General features: G+C 36.8%; 1 long non-coding RNA gene and 1 pseudogene across 7 annotated transcripts in view; one reads left to right on the forward strand and one right to left on the reverse strand.

The window, feature by feature from the left end:
- The window catches only part of LOC102949850, a 162,388-nt gene that overhangs the window by 87,636 nt on the left and 55,511 nt on the right, over nt 1-19,241 (reverse strand). For all 7 annotated transcript variants that reach the window (XR_006211171.1, XR_006211182.1, XR_444191.2 and 4 more), the window contains exon 3: nt 11,180-11,294. This is a non-coding gene — a long non-coding RNA (uncharacterized LOC102949850). The remainder of the gene's footprint in view (nt 1-11,179; nt 11,295-19,241) is intronic.
- On the forward strand, nt 12,331-12,871 carry LOC102949552 (annotated as a pseudogene).

Below are 19,241 nucleotides of genomic sequence, written 5' to 3' on the forward strand. Positions count from 1 at the left end.
AACATAGGGGAAAACCTCGACATTGATCTTTGCTATAAATTTTTGAAAATGACACCAAATGTTCAACAAAAGCAAAAATTAAAAAAAAAAAAGTGGTACTATATCAAACTAAAAAGCTTCTGCACAGCAAAAGAAACAATCAATAAAATGACAAGGCAACCTATGGAATGAGAGAAAATATTTGCAAGCCATCTATCTGATAAAGCATTAACATCTAAAATACGTAAGGAACTCAGGCAATTCAATAACAGAAGAACTCAAATAACCCTATTAAAGATAGGCAGAGGATATGAATAAATATTTTCCAAAGAAGATATCCAATGGCCAACAGGTACAGGCTCGACATCACTAACCATCAGAGAGATGCAAATCAATACCACAATGAAATATCACCTCATATCTGTTAGGATATATATTATTAAAAAGATGAGCTAAGTGTTGGTGAGGATGTGGAGAAAATGAAACACTTGTGCACTGTTGGTGGAATGTAAATTGGTACAGCTACTATGGAAAACAGTATGGAGATGCCTCAAAAATTAAAAATACATATACCATATGATCCAGTGTATATACAGTCTCCCTTCTGGTATATATACAAGGACATGAAAACAGGATCTTGAAGAGGAATATGTACGCTCATGTTCACTGCAGTGTTATTCACAATAGCAAAGATATGGAAACAACCTGTGACCACCAATAAGTGAATGGATAAAGAAAATGTGGTGTATATACATATACATATACATATACATATACATATACATATACATATGAATATTATTCAGCCATAAAAAGAAGGAAATCCTGCCTTTTGTGACAACATGGATAGATGTTGAAGACATTATGCTAAAAGTAAGTCAGAGAAAGACAAATACTGTATGTTTACATACAGTATGTATGTATTTAGATTATGTGGAATCTAAAAAGGCCAAACTTATAGAAATATAGAGTAGAATGGTGGTTGCCAAGGGCTAGGGGTTGGGAGAAATGGGGAAATGTTGGTCAAGGGATACAAACTTCCAGTTTTTAATTTATTTTTAATTGCATCTATTTATTTGTTTATTTATTTATTTATTTGAGAGAGAGAGAGAGAGAGAGAGAATGAGCATGAGTGGGGAAGGGGCAGAGAGAGAGACAGAGAGAGGGAGAGAGACAGAATCTTAAGCAGGTTTTACACCCAGTATGGAGCCAGAGGTGGGGCTTGATCTCAACATGTGAGATCATGACCTGAGCCTTAATCAAGAGTCAGGCACTTAGCTGACTGAGCCACCCAGGAACTCCCCAACTTCCAGTTTTAAGATGAATATGTTCTGGGGATCTTATGTACATCATGGTGACTGTAGTTAACGATACTCTATTATATACTTGAAAGTTGTTAAGAGAGTGAATCTTAAATGTTATCACTAAAAAAATATGAGGTGAGGATGTGTTAACTAATCTTATTGAGGTAATCATTTCACAATGTATATAACACATATGTGTATCTATATATGTGTGTGTGTTGCATATATTAAACTTACATGTTATATGTCAATAATATGTCAATAAAGCTGGAAAAAATAAATACTATGATTAGGAGCTCCTGGGTGGCTCAGTCAGTTAAATCTCTGACTTTGGCTCAGGTCATGATCTCACAGCTCCTGGGTTCGGGCCTAGCTCAGAGCCTGGAGCCTGCAGCCTGCTACAGACTCTGTCTCCCTCTCTCTCTGTACCTCTCCCCACTCACTGTCTCTCTTTCCTTCAAAAATAAACATTAAAAAAATACTGTGATTAATATTCTAGTAGCTAATCACCAGTGTATCCTTAATTATTTAAGAAAATTCCTGGAACTGTAATTATTAGGATAAAAGGTTTGCACAGTATTATGATTTTAGATATATATTGCCAAATTGTTGCAGAAGGACTTATCAGGTCATACTCTGACATGAAGTATATGAGAATGTCTACTTTTTCAAATCTTTTTCAGCAGTGAGGACTATCATTCTTTCTTTGTCATCTTTACTCATTTGGTAGATTGAGGGATTACTGTTTTAATTTTAATTTCTTTGATTAATAATGAGGATAAACATTTTTGTTTATTTATTAATCATTTGTATGTCTTCTTTGTATGGTTGTCAGTTCAAGTCAGTTTGTCTGACTCTTTAACACGCGCGCACACACACACACACACACACCCCACTGTTCCATGCCTCTCCCATCCTGTATTTGTGCACAGTGGTTTTTGTTTTTTGTTTTTTTTTAATGGGTCAGAGTGCAGGAACTTAGATTTTCCCCTTTGTAATCATCTTGTTAAATTCAGCCAAATGTTTCAGCTGTTTGGCTCCTGAGTCTCATCCTGTGTTTGCTGTCCTTTCTGTTTTGTTTTAACTGCAAATCTGATAAATTTGCAAAATATCTTTTTATTTTCAGTTTTCAAAAAAGTGGTAGCAGGACAGGGCTCTGCGCAGAGCCTGTGGCATTCCCTCAGGAACTGGCCCTGTCTTGACATCAGTCCATTAATTAGATGGGTTGACAGGGTTACTTTCTAGTAGACAGAGCTGTCACCACCACTGTGGATGATGTTGGAATCCGGAATCTCTCAGCCTCAGGGTTAATCACTGTGACTGTATGTTCAGGTCCACTGAAGCAACAGGATTACAAAGTTTCGATTTCTCTTTTGGCCATAAACTTCTAAGAAGTTGGTGACAGTATCTCACTCATTTCTTTATGTCTCTCTTTATCCCTCCCCCAGGTTCCTCCATAGCAGCCATTCAATTTTAAGGGTATAAAATGGAATATAAACTTTCCCCACTGCTTTGCACATAGGGACAAATGACTCACCTCCTTTCCCTCCCTCCCCTCCACTGCAGTTAGGCCTATCAATCCTACATCAAAGTGGCCATATATGCACAATAAAACTGCAATTAACTGGACTCCAACGTGAGAAATCTCATGTTATACACTCCACTGGTTAAAAAAAAAAGGAAGTTGCATAAAAAACCCTTATACCCTGTATTTTTTCAAAGACTAATTTCTTTCTTGTTTTCTTTAATTATGGATCTATAAGTATGAATTTATTATTGAAAGATAAAACTGAGGCACTGGCAGTTTCTAGGTCAAAAAATAAAGGTGAAATTATCTTCTATAATGAGAAAAGTATCCCAATAACACCTTAACAGATATTGTCAAGGAGGCTTGAAACTGAAAAATAAATGTCTGGTTATTCAAAACATCAGCCTCCAACAGTCTAGTTAATTGAGACTATATTCTGCTTTTTCTGAAGTCTATAGCTTTGTCATGGTTTCAGACTATGAGCATTTTGGTCATGAGTTATTGGCCTGAGTCTAAAATCTGCATTTCTTGCCTGAGCACTTTATAAACTGCCTCATCAAATCCTTACAACAAGTGCACTCTGAAATGCACAGAACTTTTTTAGAGGAAAATAATTTACAGGGACTTCTAATGCTGAGGTCAACTATTATTTTTTTTTTAATTTAAAAAAGTGTTTATTTCTTTATTTTTGAAGAGGGGAGAGGCTAAGAGGGAGGGAGACAGAGAATCCCAAGCAGGCTCTGTGCTGTCAGTGCAGAGCCTGACTCAGGGTTCGAATTCATGAACCATGAGACCATGACCTAAGCTGAAACCAAGAGTCAGATGCTTAAGTGACTGAGCCACCCAGGCACCCCTAACTTGATTCTTTTGATTTTGAGCACTGTGACCAAAGTTTGAATCATTATCATTACCGGTATCATTAATTTTCCTCTTAATGATCTTGTTTTTAAGATTGACCCAATCATTTGAATGCACCCCAAAACAATATTGAAAACTCTACTAGAGTTGTTTTATAACAAATCCTTCGTAGTAGGTTTGCTATTACTTCCACTGCTAATACCATACAAGATGGTAAATGTGGTCCTGGCTGCTGTGGGTGGGTTCTTAGAGTCTGGTTTCCCTTTATTACCATACATTGTGTGATGGCTGGGTTTTCCCACCACTTTTCTGTACTTAAATGACTCTGAACCTCTAATTTGTGCTATCTGCCTTGAGGCCTTTTGGCTTTTCATGTGGTGAGAATGAGATTGTAAACTAGAGTATGGGCACTAATGTTACTTGGTGGTGGCGATAGGCTGGTCATCCAGATAATCCCAACAAATGTTTATATTACACTTAAGCATTTTTTTCAATGAAGTGGAAATTCCAAATTAAAAGTTTCTAAAACACTTTAGAGGGGTTGACCTTTTAGAAACATTTTTAAACAGCTTTAGGATATAATTCATATATCATAAAAGTTATGAATTTAAAATGTAAAATTCAATGTATAATATATTCACAGACATATGCAACCATCACCACAATTTTAGAACATGTTTATCACCTCAAAAAGGAACCTTGTACTCCTTAGTTATTATCTCTCTATTCCTTTATCTTCTCCTTCCCTCCTCCGCTTACCCTAAGCAAACACTAATTTATTTTCTGTCTCTCTTTTCTATTCTAGACTTTCATAGAACAGAATCATATAATATGTGGTCTTTTGTGACTAGGTTTTTTCATGTAGTATAATGTTTTCAAATGTACCCATGTTGTGGCATGCATGAATACTTCATTCCCTTTTATGGTCAAATAATATTCCATTGTATGGATGTATGTTCCACATTTTAATTATCCATGCATCAACTCTTGAACATTTGGGGTGTTTCCACTTTGTAGCTACTATGAATAATGTTGCTATAAACATTCATGTACAATTTCTGTGCGGACATATGTTTTCACTTCTCTTGGGTATATATCTAGGAGTACAATTACTGGGTCAAATGATAACTCTATGTTCTATTGTTTGAGGAAGTGCATACTATTTTCTGAAGAGTTGCACCACTTTATATTACCACCAGCAGTATATGAGGGCTCCACTTTCTCCATGTCATTGGCAATACTTGTTATTATCTGACTTTTAAAATTTTTGTCATTCTAGTTGGGATAAAGAGGGATCTCACTGAAGTTCTTAAACTGTGTTCAGTACTAATTTTGTTTGTCTATTTTTGTTTCACCATTTCTTGCTCTTTTTAAAGTGAAAATAATTCCCCCTTTCTTTTAGCTGAACAGTATAAATTTATTTAAAGTCTGCATCAGACTATTTCATAAATTATTTTCATCTGGGGTAAATTAATGTTCTAATTATTTTGTGTTTCTTAATATTATATTTCCTCAGATATTTTGTAATTTCAGTGTGTAGGCTCATTTTCAGTTGGAGGTATGTGATTAAGACCTTTCCTATACTGTGCTCACATCTCCCTGTTCAACATTTGGTGGTGGCTTCATTTTGTTCACCATGTACCTCTATCAAGAACCAGAATTTATAATGGCATTTGGAGGACTTGCCCTAAAAGATGATGCTGGAGATATGACAGATCCAGTTAGTGAGCCAGCAGGAGACTTCATCAAGAAGCTGTATATGGTCTGTAGACTTTCACCTTGTTAAGAGCATAGTCCTAGTCATTGGTCACTAATAGTTTTTCCCAGTTTTCTGTCACAGGTCACAGATCATATGGTCAGAGGGACTGATAATATAGAGGATTGAGAATGGAAGTGGGGAGAGGGCCCAACTTGCTCTTTAACTTTACATACTAAAACTGTCATGTGTCCATTAACTCCAGCACTGCTCAGAGCTTTGTGTTTTAAATCCTTTTCGATTTTATCTTTCTTTTTTAAGTGGTTGGAGCAGAGGGGCTGTGTGAAAGAATGGACTCCCTGCATCATCTTGACAAGAAGTCTTCATTTTACTTAAGGAAGGAAAGCTGGGGGGTGGGGTAATCTTGCAGCAGAAGCTAGAGAGAGCTAACAGTTCTCCAGGTAAGTAAGGACAGTGGATCATTTGTTTTTGCCTTCCCAGCATTCTTTCTCACATTAGGTGACCCCAGATTTCCTTTGGGAACCTTCTCTCCCCTCTGACGTCAGTCAGTATGATTTGGAGTTTGGTTCATCCTACTCCTATAGCATCAATATGTGTCTCAAGGCCTGGCCACAATAATTGGTTCAGGGATGAGCAAATAATCCAAGTTGTCCAATGAGATCCCTCCTTGTTATTTTTCTATCAGTAAAAAGATCTCTCGTTTATATATCTCCGGGTCCCAGAATCCTCACTTATTATTCACCTGTAAAATGAAGATGAATAATAGTATTTGTTTCATAGAGAATCAGGAGCTAAGAGTAAATAAGATAAGGCAGGTAGAGCATTTAGCACAGATTCCAGCTGGGACCACCATCATTGTTATTATGATTCCATGTAAAATGTATTTATTTTAATGTTTATTTATTATTGAGAGACAGACAGAGCATGAGCATGGGAAGGCAGAGCGAGGGAGACACAGAATCTGAAGCAGGTTCCAGGCTCCGAGGTGTCAGCACAGAGCCCAATGCGGGACCCAAACCCACAAACCGCAAGATCATGACCTGAGCCGAAGTCAGACACTTAACTGACTGAGCCACCCAGGCGCCTGAGATTCCATGTAAAACTTAGAGGAGAGAGACATCACCTTGCATTGGTCTTACATATGGTAAGATTTTAAGTGGATCTTAGGTGTTTGATGGAGAACAGAGTAAAAGTATTACACTAAGGTAGAAGAGAGCAATGTGGCAGTAGGCTATGGGAATTGTAAAGAGGAGGGTCAGGTGAAAACTGAGGGTGTGTGTGCAGTGGACTACATACGGGAAGCTCATTGACACCTGAACCAAAAAAAAAAAAAAAAATGGGACTTTGTTTCAAAGGTACTGAGCAGATCTTTGATTGGAAATTAACATTAGTGACATGGGATGACTTATAATGAATAACTCTTCTATAGGCAGAGGAGAAGTAAGCAATCACCCCAGGTGCTCCTTTACTGTAACCTCCTGATGACTTAAACCCAAAACACACATAGGAGATGGCCCAGGAGCCCAAAGGAAGAAAGTGAGCCGGAGAACACCTTCCTTCTCCACATTGGACTCAGAGCCCATGTTTCAGTTTTTGTTATTTTAAGCAAGTCAGCTTTCCTTTATCTCTAGGCCATGTACCTGTGTGTGTGTGTGTGTATGTGTGTGTGTGTGTGTGTGTGTGTGTGAGACACACACACATGTACATATGTACTTTTAGCAGTGTGTTAAGTTTATACAAAAATACGTTTTTATACAAATTTGTGATTTGTACAAAATTACACAGCAATTCTAATGATTTATGAATTTGTTATAGTTGGTTGTATCCCCATGCTTTTACTATTCTTTTCTTAAATTAATAGATCATTGTAGGGACTCCAGCAAGATGCAGACAAGCAAAACTTAGCCTCTTTTGCAATAGGTGAAGACATGGCATCAAGTATCTACACTGGAACAGTGACTGCTCCCTTTTGAGAATAAATGTGTTCCATACTTGGCTACAGTTGTCATCATTACTTCTTGCTATTCTCTGACCCTGAGTCTGTGTGTCAATGATGTTTATTATCACACTAGCGCTATTGTTTTGCTTCTAGTCAGTTCCATATATTGATTTTCATTCCTTACTTGGCCCTGTAGACATTTTAGCTTATGACTCATGGATAAAACCAATTTCTATTTTTCCTATCTGAATTTGAATTTTTATAGGTATTTCTTCTAAGTATTCTACGACAAGCTAAAAAGCAGCATTAATTATCCTAAGTTCTGAAAACCTAAGGTCAGGCCAACTCTTGGTTATAACACATGTATACCACCTTTCTTGGCCTGGCTGATTTTGTGTATTCATTGAGACAGGGTATCTGCCAGGAGTTGTTTTCGATCTGATGGCAAGCCAACAGATGATGTCAAATCATGCCAACATGTGCCAAGTTGTCACCTCTGCATCCCTGTTTATCAGGGATTTCATTGTACAAGTCCCCTGTCTACTATTATGTCATATTTTCTTGCTCAGATAAAAGTCTATGCCCAGATGAAAAAATTCTTAAGAAGTTGCTATTTTTACCCAATTCCCTAAACCACATATGAGTGACAAATATTTCCATAGGATTAATGAATAGGTGTTTCAGCCTCCTCCGCCCTTATTAAATACTAGCTTTTTCTTTCATACTTGGAACTATGTTGAATTTGTGGATGAGAAACATTTTCCATATGTAATGAATCCAAGGACTTTTTAACCTATTAGATTTCGTTGCATATATTGGTCACTCTTTTAAGGAATTGTTTCTAATCCAGCCAAGAATGAAATAACCTAAGAATCTGGTACGCCTTCATTTAGAATATTTTCTTATTTTTGAGTAATAAACATAGGGAATATTTCTTGATAAGATCAAGAATTGACCAAGGGAATCATGTAGCTTTAGCCATCCTTATTTTTATCATTTGCCAAAAAATTTCCTTAGCTTCATAGAAACCACATAGAAACCAAATGACTTGGTTTTCTTTCCACTTCTCTAGGCAACAAACCAATTTTTTAGTTTCCATGGACACCCAGTTGAGCAACAGTAGTTAGATCTGTAAAAACTGCTATCTGAATTGGAGTCTGATGGTGACCTACCCAACAGCACTGGGATGGCAATTCAGGCTTGACCCTCTAAGGGACCAATATGTATGAGATTGCACGTGAGCATCTGGGACAGTGCCAATATTTTCCCTAGTTATTTTCCAGTTTCTTAATTTGTGGAGGTTCACAAATTATTATAGACCTTGTCTTGATATCTAGGTAGTTAGGAAGCTCCAAAATAAGGCAATGGGAATAGTAATAAAACAGGTCTGCTTGAAAGAGATTTACTTTATACTTGGTTAAGCAAGAGGCCTCACATACTGATGGCTATGTTAGCTCAGTTGAGAAATAATACATATTTGGAAACCCTTGTGGAAAGCCCAAAATACACTTGAAATGAGAGAATTCATAGACTCATGCTTTAGTGCATACGAAGGATAGCTTTGAATCTAAGCAGTCACCACAAAGTCTGACTATTTAGGCTCGGCAGAAATATAAGAAACAATTGAATTAAATTGTCTTGTATCATGTACTAATTCTCCAAGGTTCTGCTCCCTCCCAGCCTGGTATAGAATGAGTGATTATTTGAAAAGATTAATCTGGCTTCCTGTTTTGAATATTCTGTTCTTTACTTTCACTTGCATTGTGTAAAATTCTCCATTTCTCAGTTGCTCCAAAATGAACAATTTAACAACTGACTCTTGCAGACCGTTAATCAGTATTGGAAATGTTGGAAAAGAAAGGCATTGAAAAATAGTGAAAATGATATTTTAATTCTCATTATGGGACACAACTCTGCCATAAATATGTCAGACCTTTATAGGTATGCTATTTCTCTCTTCTCGGTCTCTGTGTCTTCATCCACAGAGGGAGGGAGATGGTTGCTAAAATTCCTTGTAGCACTAATGTTCTACTACTTAGTGAAAAATCAATTTTAATTCCACATACAACAGAGACCATGTCATGATCTTGAGACATCTAGCTCCTCACAGGAATAAAATCTTCAGGCTCATGGTCACAGGGAATTGAATGAAAGAATTTATTTTGTATTTTCCGAAAAGCCTCTAATCACTTCTATTTTTCTTGTGCTATAGAAGCTTTCCATGAATACCATAGCAAATGGATTCCTGGGGAAGGGGGAGTGGGTATTTATCAGACTTTTATTTTTGCTTTGCTGGTAGGAATTTGAGATGGAGAAATAGAAATGGAATTTAAAAACAATTTTTAAAAAGAAGAGATAGTAATGAATGGTACTTAGCTAGAAATCAGCCAGAATTTTGTGGATGTGTAATGAATTGATGATTGAGGTGATACATTTTGTAAATCAGGCATAGGAGAAAGATTTAGGAGAAATGTTGCAGAGGAACTTTTGGCTTTACAAACCCAAGGACACATTTACATGCCTTAGTTCTTTGACAGGACTTTGACAGTTCCTTAATTGTGTGCAGTTTCCCATCTCACTAAAGTAACCTGGGCAAATAGGGAGGGAAACGCCTCCCAGGTGGAAATAACATCGTGAACAGAGCTTGAAAAGTATGAGACAGTATGGTGTGTGAGGCAGTGCAAAGAGTTTGTTTAGTCCTCTTGGAGGATAAAGTATAGAAGGAGGCTGGATCATTCAGAGTTCAGGTGCAGATAACAGAAACCCCTTCAGCAATTTTAGCAATTTCATATTTGTTGAATATTAAATGAATTCTGTAGTGCTAAATAAAAAAAAACAAGATACAAAAAATGCATATATAATTTAACATGATCCCAGTTGTGGTAACTCTCTTTCTCGTCTCTCAAGCTGAAAGGAAATACCTTAAAATGTTAACATTAGTTGTCTCTGGGAGGTGGAATAGCGTATGATTTTTATTTTCCTTATGCTTCTGGGGCTTTTCTAAAGTTGAGCTTCCATTACTTTCGCAAGCAGACTAAAACCTAATAAATCCTCTTTTAAAAGATTCTTTTCCACACAGGGAACTCATTGGTACAAACATTTTTAGAAAATATCACTCTGAGGCATATAGCATCTTCTCTTGCACTTCTGGCAGAGAAACATGATGCTAAATGCTGAAGGGTTTTAGTTGGGATGGTGGATGTGCTGGAAAGAAAGGTGGTTATAGCAGCTTCAGCCAGCAGCCAGCCTATGATACACAGCCTAGAAATGCCTCCTTATAATGAAGCAGCAGAAGGGGAAATTAAGGAATCAATCCCATTTACAACTGCACCAAAAACCATAAGATACCTAGGAATAAACCCAACCAAGGAGGTGAAAGATCTGTACTCTGAAAACTGTAAAATATCATTCAAAGAAATTGAAGATGACACAAAGAAATGGAAAGACATTCCATGTTCATGGATTGAAAGAACATTGTTAAAATGTCTATACTATCTAAAGCAATCTACACATTTAATGCAATCCCTATCAAAATACCAACAGCATTTTTCACAGAGTTAGTGCAAATTTGTATGGGACCACAAAAGACCCTGAATAGCCAAAGCAACTTTGAAAAAGCAAAGCAAAGCTGAGGCATCACAGTTCAAGTTATATCACAAGTTATATACTTCAAGTTATATTACAAAGCTGTAATGATCAAGACAGTATGGTACTGGCACAAAAATAGACAGGTCCATGGAACAGAATAGAAAACCCAGAAATGAATCCACAACTTTATGGTCAATTAATCTTCAATAAAGCAGGAAAGAACTTCCTTATAAATACGTTTTATGAAACTTCAGGAGTTCGCTTACCTTTATCATTTGACCACTAGCAGTCTCGTGATAAAACAAGGTCAAAGACAAGAAAGATAAATTCCCCAGGCAGCTCCCAGCACTGCTCTGTCAGGAAATGATCACCAAAGATGCCCTGATGAGAAAAGGAAAGCAGTCATATGTGAGTGTTCTTGTCAAATGTAGGTAATTCCTCAGTCACTGGTGAGCCTTAAATACATTTGACTTCTTTCCTCCTTGAATCAGAAAGAAAATCAGGGTAGAGGTGGGCCTTCAGAGTGAGGGCAGAGAAAGGAAGGCCTGTGAAAATGAGGGTCAAAGGTGTCTGAAGAATTGGGAGAGCTCTCTGGACAAAGATGTGACTTTATTACTGTCCCCAAAATATGTCCTGAGGAGCATTTGTCCTGAGAGCCCTCCATTCTGCTTTTCTGCCTTTGTGGAGAAACGCAGTGACTGGATGTTGTGTGCAGTGATGTGTGATGTGGCAGGAGGAGTAGGGCCAAGGCCAGAGGAGACATGGGGAGACCCAAGGTAGCCCTCATAGCTCACTTTGCCAGGACATTAGGATTGCATCTTACAGCCTAAAACATGAAAATTAAAAATAAAATGTCCATGGGTGCCTGGGTAGCTCAATCAGTTAAGTGTCAGACTCTTGGTTTCAGCTCAGGTCATGATCTCCCAGTTCATGAGTTCAGGCCCCATGATGGGCTCTGCCTTGGCAGTATTGAGCCTACTTGAAATTCTCTCTCTCCCTCTTTCTTTCTGCCCCTCCCCTGCTTGTGCACTCTCCCTCTCAAGATAAATAAATAAACATTAAAAAAATAAAGTGTCCAGTAACATGAAAATTAAAAATAAAAAATGGAACTTGAGCTTCAATGCGCTGGAGAAGTGAAACATCTGGGGACATCTTGGAGAAGGTGGATAATAGCTTTCCAGGTTTGTAATAAAAAACGCTCTCTGAGAGGAGCGCCTGGGTGGCTCAGTCGGTTGAGCATCTGACTTTGGATCAGGTCATGATCTCACTGTTTGTGGGTTCAAGCCCTGCGTCAGGCTCTGTGCTGACAGCTCAGAGCCTGGAGCCTGCTTCGGAATCTGTGTCTTCCTCTCTCTCTGCCCCTCCCCCACTTGCATTCTGTCTCTCTCGCTCAAAAATAAATAAACATTAAAAAAAAATGGCCTCTGACAAAACTACATTGCAAAGGAAAGAACCTGAATGGAAAGTGTAAAAAAGTCAGAGGCAGAGCCTAAAGAATTTGTGGTGGAAAGAGCACATGACTGATGCATAGTGACTGGGAAAGCAGAGGAGTACTTCCTGAGTGGAAGGTAATACACATGCTGACAATATTGGCAACCTGAAGAAAAATTACGTTGTCTGGAGTTAACAGAAATATTTCTTAATTCTCAAAGAGCTGGTAAAGAAAAAGATGGTACAAAAAGGAAATCTTTGTCTGTCAGTGAATCTGATAGCAAATCAAAGGAAAGAGCTACTGCTGGCAAACCAAGAGGTTTTGCCAGAGGTCTAGATCTCACATGAATAATCAGTGCTGCAGACAGTAGTGGAGAATTAATACTTCTCAAGAAATGGAAAGATTCAGATGGGGCAGACTTGGTACTGGCAAAAGAGGCAAAAATATGAAGTGTTGTCAGATTGCAATCCCTTTTTATGAAAAGAGACTAATTTGGCATTCTTGTACAGAAAATGAAGCTCAATAATTGTTTGCAACTATATATGCAATTATATTACAGAATTATATATATACATATATATGCACACATATATATAAAATCTGTGTCTTGGTTTTTGATTTATTAGTGTGAAGAAATAACCACATTCTAATGAGAATCAAATTTGATATGTTTGTTTTGAAGTAGTATTGAGGAAGTTGGGGTTTTATCTACAGCACTGGTAGCTTTGAACAAATAAATAAGGCTTTCTTAGTTGCTTCCTTTATCAGGAAAGAACATTTGATATCATGGTATACTATTTCCTTTGCATTAGAGAACAGCTTTTCTAAAAGTTGGGGGAAGATCTCCATAGTCATTACTCAATCAGAATTTCTGGTTAACTCATAAATGCTTAATGACCAGTCTGAGATTTTTTTGTTTGTTTTCTCGTGTGCATACACATAAAATACCTACATAAATGGTTTTCTTTTTTTAACTTTCACCAAAAGAAAAACAAAAACACCATTTCACAACCATGGATAAACCTGTGTTTCTGGAAGGCCATCATTCTAAGCAACCCATGAAATAAACCATTTAATATTTTAAATTAAATATTTTAATTTAATTAAAATAATATCTTAATATTTTAAACTATATTTTAATATTTTAGATCAATATTTTAATATTAAATTATTTAAAATTTACATTATATTAAATTATTTAAATTAAATTAGAATTAATTTAAATTAATATTTTAATTTAACATTTTAAATTAAATAGATGATTCTGTCATTAATTGAACAATTTAAATGTATTGTAAACAACTTAGACAATTCCAATTGGACAATTTCAAAACAGCCATATCAGAATCCATATGTATATCTATTGTCATTTAATGCCATTTGCAAAACTCCTAACAGGAAAACTTTTATCAGTATCAACCATCTCCCCACCTAGATGAGAAAACTAGACAAATCCTGGTGTGTATTCATTAGCCAAGCAGGACTTAGTTAAATGGACATCTAAAGGTTTCCTCTAGCAAAGCTTTCCTTTACAGGCAGTTGGAAAAATCTGTACTATATTGACTAAAAGTTTAATGTGTAAGACTTTGTTCATAGAAACCTAATCAGATGGTTAGAGATGTTGGCAATTTAGGACCTGCTGGAGTAAATGGGTAAACAGACTTTGGTAATCTAAACTATCAATTTGCATGTTTTTCTTTACACACAACTCATTCTTTACATGTAAGGCTCAATCTTTTCAGTGTTTGGGTGACTGGTTCAAAGGAAGCCTGGAAAAACATAACTTTGTAGCGACTAAAATGCTATCCAACTATATATTGTTTATTGTAAATAGTGGTGAACAGTGGTTAATAATTTTATATTTTAAAAAATGAATATGTGGGTTGCTGACGGGGAGGTGGATGGGAGATGGGCTAGATGAGTGATGGACCTTAAGGAGGAGCACTGGGTGTTAAATGTAAGTGATGAATCACTGAATTTTAATCCTGAAGCCAACACTATATGTTACAATATATGTTAACTAACTTGAATTTAAATAAAATCTTGAAAGAAAAAAATTAAAACGAAAAGAAAGCTGAAAAATAACACCTGAAACATATTCTCTTACAAATTTTGAAAAAATAGGGGCGCCTGGGTGGCTCAGTCGGTTAAGCGGCCAACTTCGGCTCAGGTCATGATCTCGTGGTCCGTGAGTTCGAGCCCCGTGTCGGGCTCTGTGCTGACATCTCAGAGCCTGGAGCCTGTTTCAGATTCTGTGTCTCCCTCTCTCTGACCCTCCCCCGTTCATGCTCTGTCTCTCTCTGTCTCAAAAATAAATAAACGTTAAAAAAAAATTTAAAAAAAACACAAATTTTGAAAAAATAAAGAATAACTTTCACCATCTTAAAAAAAATTTGAACTTCTACATCTGAAAATCAGCAGTATGTTATAAAATTTTTGCTTTTAATGTCTTCCTTTGTTAATTAAAGAGTTATAACCAAACACTTGAAAATGTATTTCTTCAAATGTTCCTGGGACCCACTGTAATTCTTTTGCTATGGGAATAATTTCACCCTTTAATTTATCAGCTTGCAAATTTATCTTTAGGTAGTTAAGTGTTCTGTGTGTGTCCCCCACCCAAACCTCCCTAGAATTTTTAGGAAGATTTCTGGTCACTCCAGCATAGCTCTTCAGCCTCCAGGAGTTTACCCTTAGCCTCTATATCTCCTCAACTGGACCATCAGATCACAGAGGCTACCATCATTGGGTAAAACTATGGGAATGCAGTCCTTATTGCCTGCTTTGGGTCAGGGGTAGCAAGTGTAACAGGGAATAAGGAAGGTCTTCTATCTATGAACAAAGTTTTAGTCATTGCAGACAAAACTTATATATGCTTTTTTCCTTGGAAATGTCATACATGTAATTAAGTTCTAGAATGCTATGGTGATGATGTTTAACCACTGTTTGTGGTTAAGTGAGTTTTAGTGGCTCATCTGGGCACTGAACTTTGAAAGCTGTTATATACATGTGCATATATATGTTATATATGTATTATGTATCTAGTTATATGCTATATTTTTGTATAGAATTTTCGTTGAACCAACCATTTAACCTGAACATTTGATTAAGAACAATGTATTGCCAATTACCCTGGATAATAGGATTTGCCACATTTAAAATTGAATGAATGAAGTGATGTAGGAGTTATATGTTCATAGATAAAATGTTTTTAAAAATCATGTTTCTAGAGTATAAAATGTGATCATTGATCTGAGTTCTCTCATTTTATGAATTGTCCTTAACATTTAGTTGAACAATAACTCATAGTTACTGAATCATTCAATTTTGTGTGGGCAAAAGTGGCCTCATAAATAATTTAAGTCTTTCAGTAGTTTTAAAAACTGTTTTTGTACCCCAAGGGAATTCCACATATTTGTGAATAATTAGTGAAATTCTAAATGGACTGTTGATTAAAATATGTTTTTAAGGCATTCTTGAAAATTTTAAGAATCTTGATATATATCAGTATTCAAAGGCGAGATGTCCATAATTATTTTGAGGAGATTTTTCTAAGAATTTAGGAACTTTGAAATAAAACCTGGGCAATTTAGTTCTTGGAAATGAATTTTAGAATATATTTAAAATGCCATTTTCAACACTTAAACGCTATGATTTATTTCCAACAACAGTTTATTAAGGTATGTTTGTCAATAGATCATTGTTCTTTTTGTAAAATTTATTTTAGAGAGAGTGTGTGCACAAGTGGGGGAGAGGGACAGGGGGGAAGAGAGAGAGAGAGAGAGAGAGAGAGAGAGAGAGAGAGAGAGAGAGAGAATCTTAAGCAGACTCCACACCCAGCATGAAGCCCAACATGGGGCTCAATCCCATGACCCTGGAATCATGACCTGAACCAAAATCAAGAGTTGGACACTCAATTGACTAAGCCACCCAGGCACCCCAATCATTGTTCTTTTTAAACATAGTTTTAACCCAGATGAGAAGTTGATTGTTGCATTAGTTTTTGAGTTCTGAGATTTATAGACAGGTACCATTTATACTCTTTTCCACACACAGAGAAAAAAAAGTCATTTTGAAACAGAAAACTGCTTCATTCCATAAGCATGCCATTAATGCATGATCCAAGATGTCATTGTTTGGATGAGATAATCAAATTCCTACATGAATCAACTGAAAGCAGCTGCTTAGTTTAGGAATGATTTGAAGATATGTAAATTGAAGACAGTTGATTGAAAGAGAGGAAGAAAATGAGTAAGTGTAAGGCTATTACTGAAAACGCAAAATGATTAAAAATCATCATTATGACTACTGGACCAATTAAAATATTTTATGCTCATTTGTTTTTCAAGGAACTGCCTCCAAGTGAAAGCACAGCTCTAGGTCTTCTATTAACAAGTACATGTTTGATATTGACAGATGTACATGCTGTCATTTTTGAGACTATGAGTTTAAAACCTTTGGGAATCGTCAAAGAATGAATGAACTAACATTCTTTAAAAATACCAGTGCAAGAAAGTTTGTTCACAATAATAATTCATGTTTATAAGGTGCCTTTCATTCAACTCTTAAGACTCTGTGTATAGATGTGTTTAAATATGCATGGTCATATATCACTGTCTTCATACATCATAGCCCAAATGTTTCAATTCCTTGGACATAAAGCAACTCTTTATTTCGTATGTGAAAACACAGTCTCTACCCTTGCCACACAAACTCTCTACAAATAGCACCTTCTTATTTATGCTCCTATATTGCTTGTGCTGAAGGATTGTTAATGCAATCTTTTCTTACAGCAATTTTTAAAAACTTCTTTAAAAACAAAACACCTGTGTTTTCTGGCAGGACAACAATGTATCAGCAAAAATAGCTTTATTTAATGACTGACTGTGGTTAGCTAGCGCCCCATAATTCATTTCATAATTGGAAAAAAATGTAACATTTGCTGACATCATCTGAGTGCTGATCTGGACCCATTGAACAGGGAGTATTCCAACAAAAATGATTTAATTTTCCACTTCACAATTCAGGAAGAATTTAGGATTAGGGCATTCATGGAGTCTAGAAATGGTTTTTGTTTGCAGGATTTTAGCTCAAAATTGGACAGGAAGGAAGACTGGAACATAGTTTAATTTCCAAAGCAAAATTTCATCTGTAAAATGTCACTTCCTCTTATGCATACCAATATCAGTCTGAGATCAAACATATTAACCTCTGAGGGAAAAAATAGTGTTAGAAATGAAAAATCTAATGGGTTAGGAGAGATAGAATTACCCTAAGTTCTATTCTGAAAGACTTTCTTAAACAAACATGTACTCACTTGACTCTTGTCTACATGGATCTCCAGTTTATTAGGAAGTTTATGGTACAAAATACACATGAATTGCATCAATGATTATTTAAAAGCAATGCACTACCAGTTGTAGTGTCATTATTTGATACTGATATAGCAGTGGGTTCGAAATTTTATTTTTTATTTTTAATTTTTTAATATGAAATTTATTGTCAAATTGGTTTCCACACAACATGCAGTGCTCATCCAACAGGTGCCCTCCTCAATGTCCATCACCCACTTTTCCCTCCCCCAACCCTTATCAACCCTCAGTTTATTCTCAGTATTTAAGAGTTTCTTATGGTTTGCCTCCTTCCTTCTCTGTAACTTTTTTTTTCCCCCTTCTCCTCCCCACTGGGAGGAGACTCCCCACACTCCTCCCCACTTCTGTTGAATTTCTCAGGATCCACATATGAATGAAAAGGGTTCGAAATTTTATATACTGCACTGCAAACATGGATAAAGAATATCTAGCCTAATCTTTCTTTCTTTTTTTTTTTTTTAACGTTTATTTATTTTTGAGACAGAGAGAGACAGAGCATGAACGGGGGAGGGTCAGAGAGAGAGGGAGACACAGAATCGGAAGCAGGCTCCAGGCTCTGAGCCATCAGCCCAGAGCCCGACGCAGGGCTCGAACTCACGGACCGTGAGATCGTGACCTGAGCTGAAGTCGGACGCTTAACCGACTGAGCCACCCAGGCGCCCCTAGCCTAATCTTTCTTAAGGAAGCTCATCTTCATATCAGAGAGGAGGCAGAAGGACTTTATTTCTAAAGTTGTCATCATCAATATTATTTGTCTCATCTCACCTAAACATTGTCTTATGAATACCCTTAATTCTCTGTATTCTCTTGGCAGGACTTGCCTCCAAAGTCATGACCTGGGTTAAATCCATCTGTCTACTGACACTATGCGGGCATCTGAGCAGCTGAAATGGCTTGGGGGGAAAAAAAAACCCACAACTGTGTGTCTGGTCTCTCTTTAAGTTCCATAGCCACAAATCTCAGTTGGGCACTCATCATGTCCAGAATCTTACTCAACTTTAATAATATTTTCACCATCTTACATTCTGGCTCAGGCTGCCATAAAAAAATAACATAGACTGGGTGGCTTAAACAACAGAAATTTATTTCTCACAGTTTTGGAGGCAGGAAGTCTAAGATCAATGCTGGCTTATTCCAGTTTCTGGTGAGGGCATTCTTCCTGGATTGCAGATGGCCATTTTCTTGCTATGTCCTCACATGGCAGAGATTTTCTCCCTTTTTCTCACTCTCTCTCTCCTTCCCCCTCTTCTTACAAAACCATAGTCTGATCATGTCAGGGCCTCACCTTTATGGCCTCATTTAACCTTAATTAGCTCCTAAAGATACTATCTCCAAATGCAATCACATTGATGGTTAAGGCTGCATCATAAAAATTTGGAGGGGGGTGGTGGGGTGCCTGGGTGGCTCAGTTGGTTGAGGATCTGACTCTTGATTTCTGCTCAGGTCATGATCCCAGGGTTGTGGGATCAAGCTCTGTGTTGGGCCCTGTGCTGAGTGTGGAACCTGCTTAAAATTCTCTCTCCTCTT

This window comes from Panthera tigris, chromosome A2, assembly GCF_018350195.1.
Source record: "Panthera tigris isolate Pti1 chromosome A2, P.tigris_Pti1_mat1.1, whole genome shotgun sequence".
NCBI lineage: Eukaryota > Metazoa > Chordata > Mammalia > Carnivora > Felidae > Panthera > Panthera tigris.